The following is a 12,756-nucleotide window of genomic DNA, read 5'->3' on the forward strand; positions in this document are numbered from 1 at the left end:
ATAGGTAACTCTAATTTATAAGGCTGAAATGTCCCAGAGTTCCCCTCCTGATCTCTCCAAGACAACTGTCGGTCAATGATGTCAGGGGCCTTAGCATACCCTAACCCTTGTAAAGTTTGGGAGGAGAGTAGTATAGGCCAGCCAGGAGGCCAATCTTTGGTGGCTATGATGCTCTTATCATCTCCAGAATCTAATAAACCTAGAATTCTCTTACCATCTACTAGTAATTCTAAAGTAGGGTACTGGTCGAGATCTAGGGCAAGGAAGGTCAGGTTTGATCCCAATGGAATCAAAACCTCCTTCTCCCCTCTCCCTGGTTTGAGCTGGAAATTTATCATGTAGGCTTGGCAGAAGCAGCAGCTGTGCTATCCTGTCTCCTGGAGAAATGGCTGTAGTCTCTTTAGGGGATTCTACCATAATTTTTACCACACCTGTGTAATCAGGATCTATCACTCCTGGATGTACTCGTAGCCCTTTTATGGTTGCAGATGATCTCCCTAGAAGCAGGCCCACTGTACCAGGCTCAAGGGGTCCTTTAAAGTCATTGTCTACAAGTTGGACCCCCATCCTGGGTGTTAATATGAGTCTGATGGTGGTGCATAAGTCCAGCCCCGTGGAACCTGAAGTGGCTCTCCTCGGTCCCTCGGATGTCGAAGATAGGGCCATGTTTCAGGGTTCTGCTCTTGGGTTTGATTCTCCATGGCCCCATATATTTGTTGGCCCTGGGGTCGTGGGCCCTGCTGTCCATTTTTTGGACGAGCTTATCTATATCCTGAGCAAAAGGCTGTCCATTAATGTCTTTCACTGATCTACAGGCACTAGCCCAATGATTTCCTTTCTTGCACCTAGGGTACAACCCCAGCTTAGGCCACTGGGTGGACCACTGCCTCTGTTACTACTTCCTCTTTCAGGGCATTGCCTTTTAAGGTGTCCTTGTTTGCCACAGTTGAAACAGGCCCCTGCATTTCCTCCTTTCTTAGTTAGCTGCATCACTGAAGCTGCTAGGCCTGCATTGGTCAGTGCACCTCCTAACTCTCTACAGACCTTCATCCAGACTTCAAGGCCTTTACCTTTATATGGGATTATAGCAGCCTTACATTCCTTTGTGCACTGTTCATAAACCAACTGCTTAATAAATGGCATAGCAGTATCTGGATCCTCAAACACTCTTCCTGCAGCTTCTACCATTCGAGCCACAAAATCTGAGAAGGGTTCCATAGGGCCTTGTAATATCTTTGTTAGGTTTCCACTGACTTCACCTCTATTGGGCAGAGACCTCCAATCCCTAATGGCTATTTGGTTAACCTGATCATACACTTGAGGAGGATATCCTGTTTGTTGTTTCGCAAAACAACCCTGACCAAGTAACATGTCTACATCCCATGAAGGGTTACCAGCTGCGTGGTTAGCAGCACCTTAATCATTGGCAAATTCAATTTGGGAAGCTCTCCAACCTAAATATTGTCCTTGCGATAGACAAGCTCTTACCAAATTCATCCAATCGCCATGCAGAAGCGATTACGTGCTTCCACCTGGGCAATTGTAAAGGCTGCCCTCACCCCACAGGTGTGTACCAACTCTGCCAGGGCTTTGGATATTTTAAAGTCAAGCAGCTCATGATATTTCTGTTTTGTTACCATCCTGGAAAACTGGATAAGCCAGTGGCTGAGTAATCTGAAACTCGGCACGAACAGTGTGTCACACTTCCGGGCAGAAAGTATTGCAACCAGGAACTTGTAGTTCCTCTGGTGAACAGTAGGGTGGAGGAACAGTAGGGCGGTGCTCTTGCTTTGCAGTCACCATTTTAGGGTGCTGCGTCTCTGGCATTCTTAAAGAATGTTTTCCTATTAGCTCGACAATCTCTTCCTCCTCATCCTCTGCGAGGTCCTCCTCTGTTTCTGAATCTCCCCCCGATTCTTCTAATTCTATCCTCAGCTCCCTTAAGGAGGGATAGATTTGTTTCTTTTTCCCTTTCTGTTTCTTCTTCCTAACCTCACCTTCCGATTGTTCTGATCTTTCTTCCTGGAGCATCTCGAGGGCAACCTGTCCTTTCTCTATAGACTTTTTATTCCCCTCTTGATCCTCCAGACAAGTGCGTATCAGCCTCCATACTGGCCGAAATGTTTTCAGCGTTCCTTCCTTCCAAGCAAACTCCAGGTCTTTTCCCAGCTTATCCCAGCTAGCCATAGAGAGGTTCCCTGAAACTTTGAACCAGGGTGCAATGGCATCGCATTCACTCAAAAACCTCTGCAACGTGGCTTTGCTTAAGTTTAAATTTTTAGAAAGAAGCAGCTCTTGAAGAACCAGAAAAATTGGGTGTGATTGTGGCGACCCCATTATGCCTTTTTAAAGTCTACTCTTTTAGTTGGTGCACTCTGAAGGTGTGCAAGTTGGATAACAGCACCAAAAGACAAGAGCCTACACTACAATGTTAAGCATTAGCCAAATTATCACCACATAAGCGGGGTCCATTTACTTTACTCTCACTCTGCAAGCTAAAGCAGACACGAGGTCTTTTACTTTCAGTTCACCTTAGCTGTGAACTGTCTTGCTCCTAACAGGAGACCTTATTGCTCCTAACCGGAGACATTATTGCTCCTAACCAGAGACCTTATTGCCTCTTTACTGAGGTCCTTATTGCCTCTTTACTGAGGTCCTTATTGTCCTGCTTACCTCAGGAACTTACTGGTACCGCCCCGACTGTGAGAAGTTCTGACATCCCCGTATGGGCCACCACTTTGTCGAGAATACCTTCGACCAGCAAGAATGACTCGGCAACGAGGAATCTTCTTCTCACAGTTTTTTTGGGAAACTTGCTTACTGGGAGTGGCCCCGACCCCAGGAAGTCAGTGCTTAATATACTCAGCGGTAGCCAATCAACTACACCCAGGTGGCATGCTAGGATAGGTTGTCACCAAGCAGATCTAGAAGGATATGTGGCCTTACTCCTAATAAGGAGTTGTTTACTTACTGAGAGCACTCGCTGTCAGGCTGGCAGAATGCGGAAACTGGTGTCATCTTATGGATGTGTTACTCTGCAGCTCCCAACAAGGGATAATGCAAAATATTGGGGTTATTTTTCTTTTCCAAGTCGTGCAGTGGAACCTGTGATTCCTTATAAAATATAGGTTTGTCCAGTATGGACTGAAAAGGAATGTGTTCTCTTTATTACATAGACCAATTTTATATATTTATACAGGCACATGCTACAGTGCACATGTGAAGGTCAGAAGACAGTGCAGGAGAGTTCATCCTCTCTTTACACTCTGTGGATCCCAGGTTGTCAGGCTCAGGAATGAACCATATCATCATTACAATTTGGTGGCAATCATTGCTCTCTTTACCCCTATGAATACTTGTCTTTGTCACATTCCCTAGTAATGAATGAGAGGAATGTATTAAGTATGAAGAGGAGGTATGATTCTCCTAGAAGGCAGGGACATACCTACACATACATAAACACACACACACACACACTATATATATATATTATATATATATATATATATATAATATATATATATATATGTATCAGAATATCATTCTTTCTTACACATTAGTCTTTACAGACCCAGTGTAGAATCCAAGTCAACAGGGCAGAGTCATGAACAATTTTTCTCACAGAATGTTCACCCACACATCTTCACAGGCACTCATCTAATCAACCTGCACATATGGAGTAAGTTCTCTAGGCTGGGGTAAACATTTATGGGTAATGTTTGTGGGGGAGCAGTGTTTGTAAGTAGGATGGTAGCCCTTGACTGTGTGATTGTGTTTCCTAGGAGATATGAAACGGACTGATCAAGATGTCACCAGTGGAATAATACTGGCATTGTGGTTGTAGGAATAGGCAATCACCTTTTCGATTGGATTATGATGACTACTCCACAGGGGATATACATGGTCTTCAACTGTAAACTGTCAAAATACCATGGCTGAGGAGATTACAGTGGTTTTTCAACTATGTGTGACTTTTACACTCAAAGATCCATTTAGAAATGTTTGGTGAGGTTATTGTTGGTCACAAAAACCAATAGAAATAGGGTGTTGTGGGAATGCAATGAGTAGAAGCCATGGCCTTAAATGCACAGACAATCCCATCACTAAAATATGGTGTTTAATGCAGTATGCCTAATTACACATATCAGTGAAGCACACACACAACACACAAGCACACACAAACAGAGTAATTTTTCACATGGAGAAAGATACCTATCATAATGAAAATCATTTTCTATGACATGTGCCATGTAAAGCAAAACTTTCAGAGCTGTTTTGGGTTTGAGAATAATGGTCCTGTCATGTTTCTTCACACCACATTATCTAGTTCTTCTATTCTCTCTGGCCACTCTTATGTGATGTTTGTGAGTTTTGGGTTAATGAGTAATAAAGATGTTCCATTTGAGACTGAGTTCTTTGTAATCACTGTCAAAATGTTGACCAATTGTGCGTCTCTGTATTAACCAGTCTGTTGCAAAATGATGCTTCTATGATGGTGCTTCAAAGCTTAACTAAAATAGGAATAATGCTAATAATTTAGAACAGTGTTTCTCAATCTGTGGATTACGACTGCCTTGGGGGTCAAATGACCCTTTTACAGGCGTCAACTTGGATCATCAGAAAATGTAGATCATGATTCATATAAGAAGCAAAATTACATTTATAAAGTGGCAATAAAAATAATTTTGTGACGGGGTGTCAGCACAATATGAGGACCTATATTAAATGGTCACAGTATTAAGAAGGTTAAGAATCACTGATTTAGAAGGTAGATTTGTTATGTCCATTAAGCAAAGCAGTAGTAATGAGTTCTCCATTAGGTCATAAGACTTTCCCAGCCACAGGATTTTCACCAATTTACAGTACCTGGCATGAGTCAAGCCAGTGAAAATCACAAAATGGAAGGCAGAGGCTCTGCAGAAGCCCTAGCCCTAGCTGAGAAGCTATCTGCAGCTCATGGCTGCTTGGGAAAGGAGAGGTGTTGCCCATGGTTATATGTGCTTCAGTGAACTATCCTAAACCCCAGCACCTAAGGCAATGCTAATTGAACTTAGTGCAGTGGTTCTCAAACATTCTAAAGCTGTGAAGCTTTCAATATAATTCCTGATGTTGCAGTGACCCTATCCATAAGATATTGTATGTTGTTATCTCATAACTGTACTTTTGATACTATTATAAATCACAATGTAAATATCTGATTGCAGGCTCTCTGATATGTGACCCCTGTGTAGGGGTCAGTTGACCTGAAAGGGATGGTAACTTACAGGTTGAACATCACTAACTTTGTGGGTTTAAAAGATTATGAAGTTGTTGATTTGGTGTATATTGCTGTTATTACGTTTAGGTATGTTCCGTTATCGCTGATCTCTCCAAGACCTTTATCATGAAGGGGTGTTGGATTTTGTTAAAGGCCTTTTCAAATATTGAGATGATCATATGATTTCTCTTTTTCAGATTGTTTACATGCTGGAGTACATGGAGTATATTGATGGATTTCCATATGTTGAACCATCCCTGCATCCCTGGGATGAAGCCGGTTTGATTATGGTGTATGATTTTCCTGATGTGTTCATGGATTAGATTTGCCAGTATTTTACTGAGTATTTTTGCATCAATGTTCATGAGGGAGATTGGTCTGTAATTCCCTATCTTGGTTGTGTCTTTGTGTGGTTTGGCTACTAATGCAATTGTAGCCTTATAAAATAATTTGGCATTATTCCGTATGCTTCTATTGTGTGGAACAATTTGAAGAGTATTGGTATTAGCGCTTCCTTGAATTTTTGGTAGAATTTTGCACTGAAAGCATCTGGCCCTGGACTTTTCTTTGTTGGAAGACTTTTTATGGCTGCTTCTATTTCTTTAGGGGATATAGATATGTTTAAATTGTTTTTCTGTTCTTGATTTAATTTTGGTAAGTGATATCTATCCAGAAAATCAACCATTTCCTTTAGATTTTCCAATTTAGTGGAATACAGATTTTCAAAGTATGACCTGAAGATTCTTTGTATTTCCCCAGTATCTCTTTTTATGTCCCCTTTTTCATTTCCGGTTTTGTTAATTACCATGTTCTCTCTCGCTTTTAGTTAGGTTTGATAATGCTTTGTCTATCTTGTTGATTTTCTCAAAGAACCAATTCTTTGTTTCATTGATTCCTTGTATTGTTTTATTTGTTTCTACTTTATGGATCTCAGCTCTCAATTTGATTATTTCCTGGCATCTACTCCTCCTGGGTGAGTTTTCTTCTTTTTGTTCTAGATCTTTCAGGTGTTCTGTTAATTCTTTTTTTTTTCGAGGCAGGGTTTCTCTGTGGCTTTGGAGGCTGTCCTGGAACTCGCTTGGTAGTCCAGGCTGGTCTTGAACTCACAGAGATCTGCCTGCCTCTGCCTCCCGAGTGCTGGGATTAAAGGCGTGTGCCACCAACGCCCGGCGTTCTGTTAATTCTTCAATGTGGCAATTCTCCAGTCTCTTCATGTGGGCACTTAGTGCTATTAATTTTCCCCCTTAGAACTGCTTTCAAAGTATCCCAAAAGTTTGGGTATGTTGTGCCTTCATTTTCATTGAATTCTAGGAAGTCTTTTGTTTCTTTCATTATTTCTTCCTTTACCCAGGGATGATGCCATCATCAAAATTAATGGAGAGTAACTAAAGGCAATTCCGTTAAAATCAGGAACAAAACAAGGATGTCCACTCTCTCCATGTCTCTTCAATACTGTACTTGAAGTTGTAGCTAGAGAAATAAGACAACAAAAGAGATCAAGGGGATACAAATTGGAAAGGAAGAAGTCAAACTTTTACTATTTGCAGACGATGTGTTAGTCTATGTAAGTGACCCAAAGAATTCTTCCAGGAAACTCCTACATCTGATAAACACATTCAGCAAAGTGCCAGAATACAAAATTAACTAAAAAAATCAATATCCCTACAATATATAAACAATAAAGGTAATGAGAAATTAATCAGAGAAACATCACCATTTACAATAGCCACAAACACCATAAAATATATTAGGGTAACTCTAACAAAACAGTTGAAAGACATGTATAACAAGAACTTTGAGTCTTTTAAGAAAGAAATTAAAGAAGATACCAGAAAATGGAAAGATCTATGCTCTTGGATAGGTAGGATCAACACAGAAAAAATGGCATCCTTAACAAAAGCAATCTACAGATTCAATGCATTCCCTATCAAAATACCAGCACAATTTTTCACTAACTCAAATATAAATGGAAAAACAAAAGGCCAAGGATAGCCAAGGCAACCCTGTACAATAAAGGAACTTCAGGAGGCATCACCATCCCTGACTTCAAACTCTACTATAGAGCCATAGTCCTGAAACCAGCTTGGTATTGTCACAAAAGAAGAGAGATAGACCAATGTAATTGAATCGAAGACCCTGATATCAATCCACAAAACTTTTAACACCTGATCTTTGACAAAAAGCTAAAACTAAACAATGGATAAAAAAGCATCTTCCACAGATGGTGCTGGCATAACTGGATGCTGGCATGTAGAAGAGTGCATATAGATCCATATCTATCACCATACACAAAACTTAAGTCCAAATGGATCAAAGACCTCAACATCAATCCAGCCACACTGAATCTCTTAGAGGAGAAAGTCCGAAGTACACTGGAATGAATAGGACAGGAGACTGCTTCTTGTACATAACACAAGTAGCACAAAAACTGAGATCCACAATTAATAAATGGAACCTCCTGAAACTTAGGAGGTTCTGCAGGACAAAGGACATAGTCAACAAGACAAAATGACAGCCCACATAATAGGAAAAATATTCACTAACCCCACATCTGACAGAGGGATGATCTCCAAAATTTACAAAGAACTCAAAAAAACAAGTCTCCAAAACACCAAAGACCAAGTTATAAGTGGGATATAGAACTAAATAGACAATTCCAAATAGAAGAGCCCAAAATTGGCAAGAGACACTTGAGAAAGTTCTCAATATGTTTAGCCATTAGGGAAATGCAAATCAAAACAACTCTGAGATACCATCTCACTCCTGTCAGAATGGCCAAAATTAAAAACACTAATTACAGTTTATGTTAGAGAGGATGTGGAGAAAGGGGTACACTCCCTCCACTGCTGGTGGGAATGCCAACTTGTGCAGCCACTTTGGAGATCAGTATAGAGATTCCCCAGAAAAATTGAAATCAGTCTACCACAAGATCCAGCAATTCCACTCTTAGGCATATAACCAAATGTTGTACCCTCATTCAATCAGGACATCTGCTCAACTATGTTATTAGCAGAATTATTTGTAATAGCCAGAACCTGGAAAGAACCTAGATGCTCCTCAACTGAAGAATGGATAGAGAAAATGTGGTACATTTACTCAGCCAGGACACATGGGGAATAACCTAGGCCCTTCTCTGGATGATGTGACAGACTCAGCAGAAAAAAAAATGGAATCTTGAAATTTGCAGGCAAATGCATGGCAGTAGAAGAAACCATCCTGAGTGACATAACACAGTTACAAAAAGACAAGCATGGTATGTACTCACACATATATGTATTTTAGACGTGGGTCATGGCATCACCAGCCCACAATCCCACCGCCAGAATGTCTGGGGTACAGGGAGGATTTATGCTAATCTGGAGAAACGTTCAGGGATGCGATCACTAATTGGATTGGGGGGGGGGAGAATTGGAGGGTAGGAGATGGGAGATAGAAAGTGAGAAAAGAGGAGGGGAGAGGAGGACATGAGAGAGCACGAATGTTGAGCAAGAGTAAGAATAGAGGAGAAAAGGATGGGGGATACCATAAAAGAGGGATCCAGTATATTTTAGAGGAGATATCTGACACTAGTGAGATCTTCACAGATCTACAAGAATGATACTAACTGGCATTAAGGATACCCTAAATGCCCTCCCTTAATGAGAATGATGACTACCTTATATGCCATCCTAGGACTCTCATCCAATGGCTGAGAGGCAGAGGCAGACACCCACAGCTGTGAACCAAATTGATCTCCTGGAGCCCATTTGCAAAGAGGAATGATGACCAAAGGAACCAAGATCAGGCTGGTAAACCCAAAGAGGTAGCTGACCTAAACAAGGGGGAACACATGGACCCCAGACTGATGACTGGGAGCCAGCATGGGACTGATCCAGACATCCTTCCCAATGAACCTGGGTGACAGAGAGGAGGCCTTGGCAATCTGTGGGAACTTAGAGAGTAGAGCAGTATTTATTCCTGGCATACAGAAGGAATCTGGGATCCCATACCACGTGAAGGGATGCTCTCTCTTAGCCTGGACACATGGGGAATAACCTAGGCCCTTCTCTGGATGCTGTGACAGACTCTGAAAATCCTTCATGGAAGCCCTTGCCCATCCTGGGGAGTGGAGGAGGAATGGAGTGAGGGGCTGTGTGGGAACAACAGACCTTTGACGGAGGCCCACTTCCTCACTAGCCTGGGAGCAGGCAGCTGTAAGACAATGTTTAGTAAAATCACGTTTAGTAAAAACAATACAGTGTCCGGGGCAATAAGTTCCTGATGTCGACATTTTCCAAAGACTAACCACCTTTTTCTGACCCACCCACCGCCGCCTCTGGTGGCCGGTTATATAATAACCAAGCAGGGTAGGAATAAAGTAGAGCCTTCTTGAGGAGCCTTCTGGAAGCCACCAACAGGTCTCTGTGTCATCAATCCCGACACCCTCTGCAGATTCTCAGACACAGGCTGCGCAGCAGGAGCAGCAGGGTTGGGAGAACTGGGGGGTGGGGAAGAAGGGGAGGGAGAGGGAACTGAAAGTGACATGCATAAAAAGTTAAATAAAAATATAGAAAAAAGATGTTGCAATTGTTTTGGGTATGGAATAGGGAGGTCTGAGAGGAAGTGTTCATACCAGACCGATATAATTAAAACACAGTATATACATGCATAAAATCCTCAAATAATTATAAATACAGTTCCATGAAACCTTGATTTGTTTAGTGTTTTTTCTTACTGTCGAGATTTGGAGCTAATGATTTCTTTGCTCTGATACCTATAACTGTCACCAATTACCACATTCTTTTTCTGGTATTTTTCCTGTCACAGGTTAGACGTGTATGTTTTTACCACTGGCTCTTGTGCACACCTAGCCTTGGCTCTCACCATATTCAAAACGCTGACTATCCTGAATCTGGACTGGATGACCTTTGGCCCCAATGGTCTGGAGCTCCTGTGTGAGGCATTGAATCACAGAGACTGTAACTTGAAGGTGCTGGGGTGAGAGTTCATTGTCTCCCAGGATTGAGAGTTACTTCAAAGCAACCTCTTCTGTGGTGGTTTGCTCAAGCTCAGTCCCATTGACTCTGGGTGGAGGAGTTGTCATATAAAGGGCCACCTTTGTACTCTAGAAGATTGAAGACCATCCAAGGATTTCTATTCATTCATGGGTACCCCCTGCTCAGGGTGACTACTCAAAATATCGTCAGACATTTTCTTTTAAAAATTGGCTTATTGAAAGGTTATGTACTGAACCACATCCATGAATGTAGTGTCAGTGAGGAGGCCAGAGAAATCACTGTTGCGTTGGGTAGTAGATCAGTGTTGACCATGGTGTATGAATGATCATTGGGAGCCCATTCAAATAGAGAGGTGTTCTCTCATCTTGGACACATGGGGAAAGACCTAGGTCCTGTCCTGGATGAAATGACAGATTTTGGAGATCACCCAAAGAGGAACTCACCCTCTCTGGGGAATGATGTGGGGATTGGGTGGGGCACTAAAGGGGTTGGTGGAGGGACAAGGGAGGATAGGTGGGAGAGGGAGCTAGGATTGACATGTGAAGCATTCATGTTTCTAATTTGAATAAAAAGATATATTGAGGAAAGAATTTTTGGGAGATAGATAACTGTGTAGTAGAAAATAGAAAAGGGGAAGAAAGATGTGCTTTGTATGTTAATGAATAGAATAAATTAAGGATTTCAAAATTTAACATTCTTTCATAATGGAAACACTAATGTTAATGACTTTTATCTTTGGAATAGTGTATGTATTAAACACCATTTATAAATCCAAAAAAGATTATTATTTATCTCTAAAGAAAACTGTAATCAAAACATTTGTGGAAAATTAGTGGACTTAGACCATAGTCAAAAGGGTCACCTAATCTCAGAATAGAAAATAAGTACATGCTCTCACAAATATACCAATCCTAGTATATAAGATATACATGCACACACACGCACACACACACACAGAGAAATTTAATATATGGAAATCATAAAACACTTTGAAAAAACAAAAGGTAATAAAAAGGTAAAAATTATTTATAAGTATTAATTCATATACATAGCATACTTTGTGTAAGTAATTTTAATGGTCTCTCAAGGCGAAACACATTTTCAATAACAAATTTTTCTTAAAAATGTTTTGTGTGTATTTCTCAGAATGTATTTTTATACACCACATGGCTACCTGTTGCCTGCAAAGGCCAGAAGAATGCATTAGATTCCTTGTGGTTGAATTAAGATAGCTGTGAGACAGCATGTGTGTTTTGTTAGTTGAACTCTAGATATCTAGAAGAGCACCTAGTGCTCTTAACCAATGAGCCATCACTCTAGCCCAGCAGTTAGCTTTAATAATAAATTTTAGTCTTTGAATTTTTCATACATATATACAGCATGTTTTGAACCTACTCAAACCTCCACTAACAAACAACAACTCCCAAGTACACTCTAATCAATTAATAACTCCCTGACTGTAAGTCCTATTGACCTCATGCCTATGTGTATCGGGTCATCCACTAGGGCTGGACAGCAGCCAAATCTTAAGAGTCATTCTCATTAAGAAGCCTCAAATACTACAAGTTCCTCCACAGGGTGTTGCATCTCAGAGTCACTTCTATATCCATGCTGTAATTTTTAATGAAGGTCTTATGCCCGCAACTTCAGCTTCAACTGTAAATTGATGCATAAAATCATCATGTCCAAAAGACAGAATATCATAGTGCTTCTTCCCACCCCCCAGCTCTTAAGGTATGTCTACCCCATCTTTCACGATAATCCCTGAGACTTATATGGGGGAGGTTAATAAATGATGCATCTCTTCAATATTATACTTGAAGTTCTTGCTAGAGCAATAAGACAAGGAAAGGAGATCCAGGGGACAAAAATTGGAAAAGAAGTTAAACTTTCACTATTTGCAGATGATATGATAGTCTATATAAGTGGCCCAAAGAATTATACCAGAGAACTCCTACAGCTGATAAACACCTTCAGCAAAGTGTCAGGAGAGAAAAATCAACTAAAAAATCAGTATCTCTACCATACATAGAAAATAAAGGGGAAAGAAAACAGAGAAACCTCACCCTTTACAATAGCCACAAACAACATAAAATATTTTTAGTAACTCTAACCAAACAGGTAAAAGACCTGTATAACAAGAATATTGAGTCTTTAAAGAAAGAAATCAAAGAATATACCAGCAAATGGAAAGAACTCCCATGCTCATGGATAGGTAGGATCAACATAGTAAAAATGACAATTTTACCAAAAGCAATCTACAGAGTCAATGCAATTCCTATCAAAATCCCAACACAATTCTTCACAGGCCTTGAAAGGAAAATCCTCAATTTTGTAAGGAAAAACAAAAGACTTATGATTACCAAAACATCCCTGTACAATAAGGGAAACTCAGGGGGCATCACCAACCCTGACTTCAATCTCTACTATAGAACTATAGCACTGAAAACAACTTGCTAGTGGCAGGAAAATGGATAGGTAGACGAATAAAATCTAATTGAA

Source organism: Mesocricetus auratus, unplaced genomic scaffold (assembly GCF_017639785.1).
Source record: "Mesocricetus auratus isolate SY011 unplaced genomic scaffold, BCM_Maur_2.0 Super-Scaffold_100037, whole genome shotgun sequence".
NCBI lineage: Eukaryota > Metazoa > Chordata > Mammalia > Rodentia > Cricetidae > Mesocricetus > Mesocricetus auratus.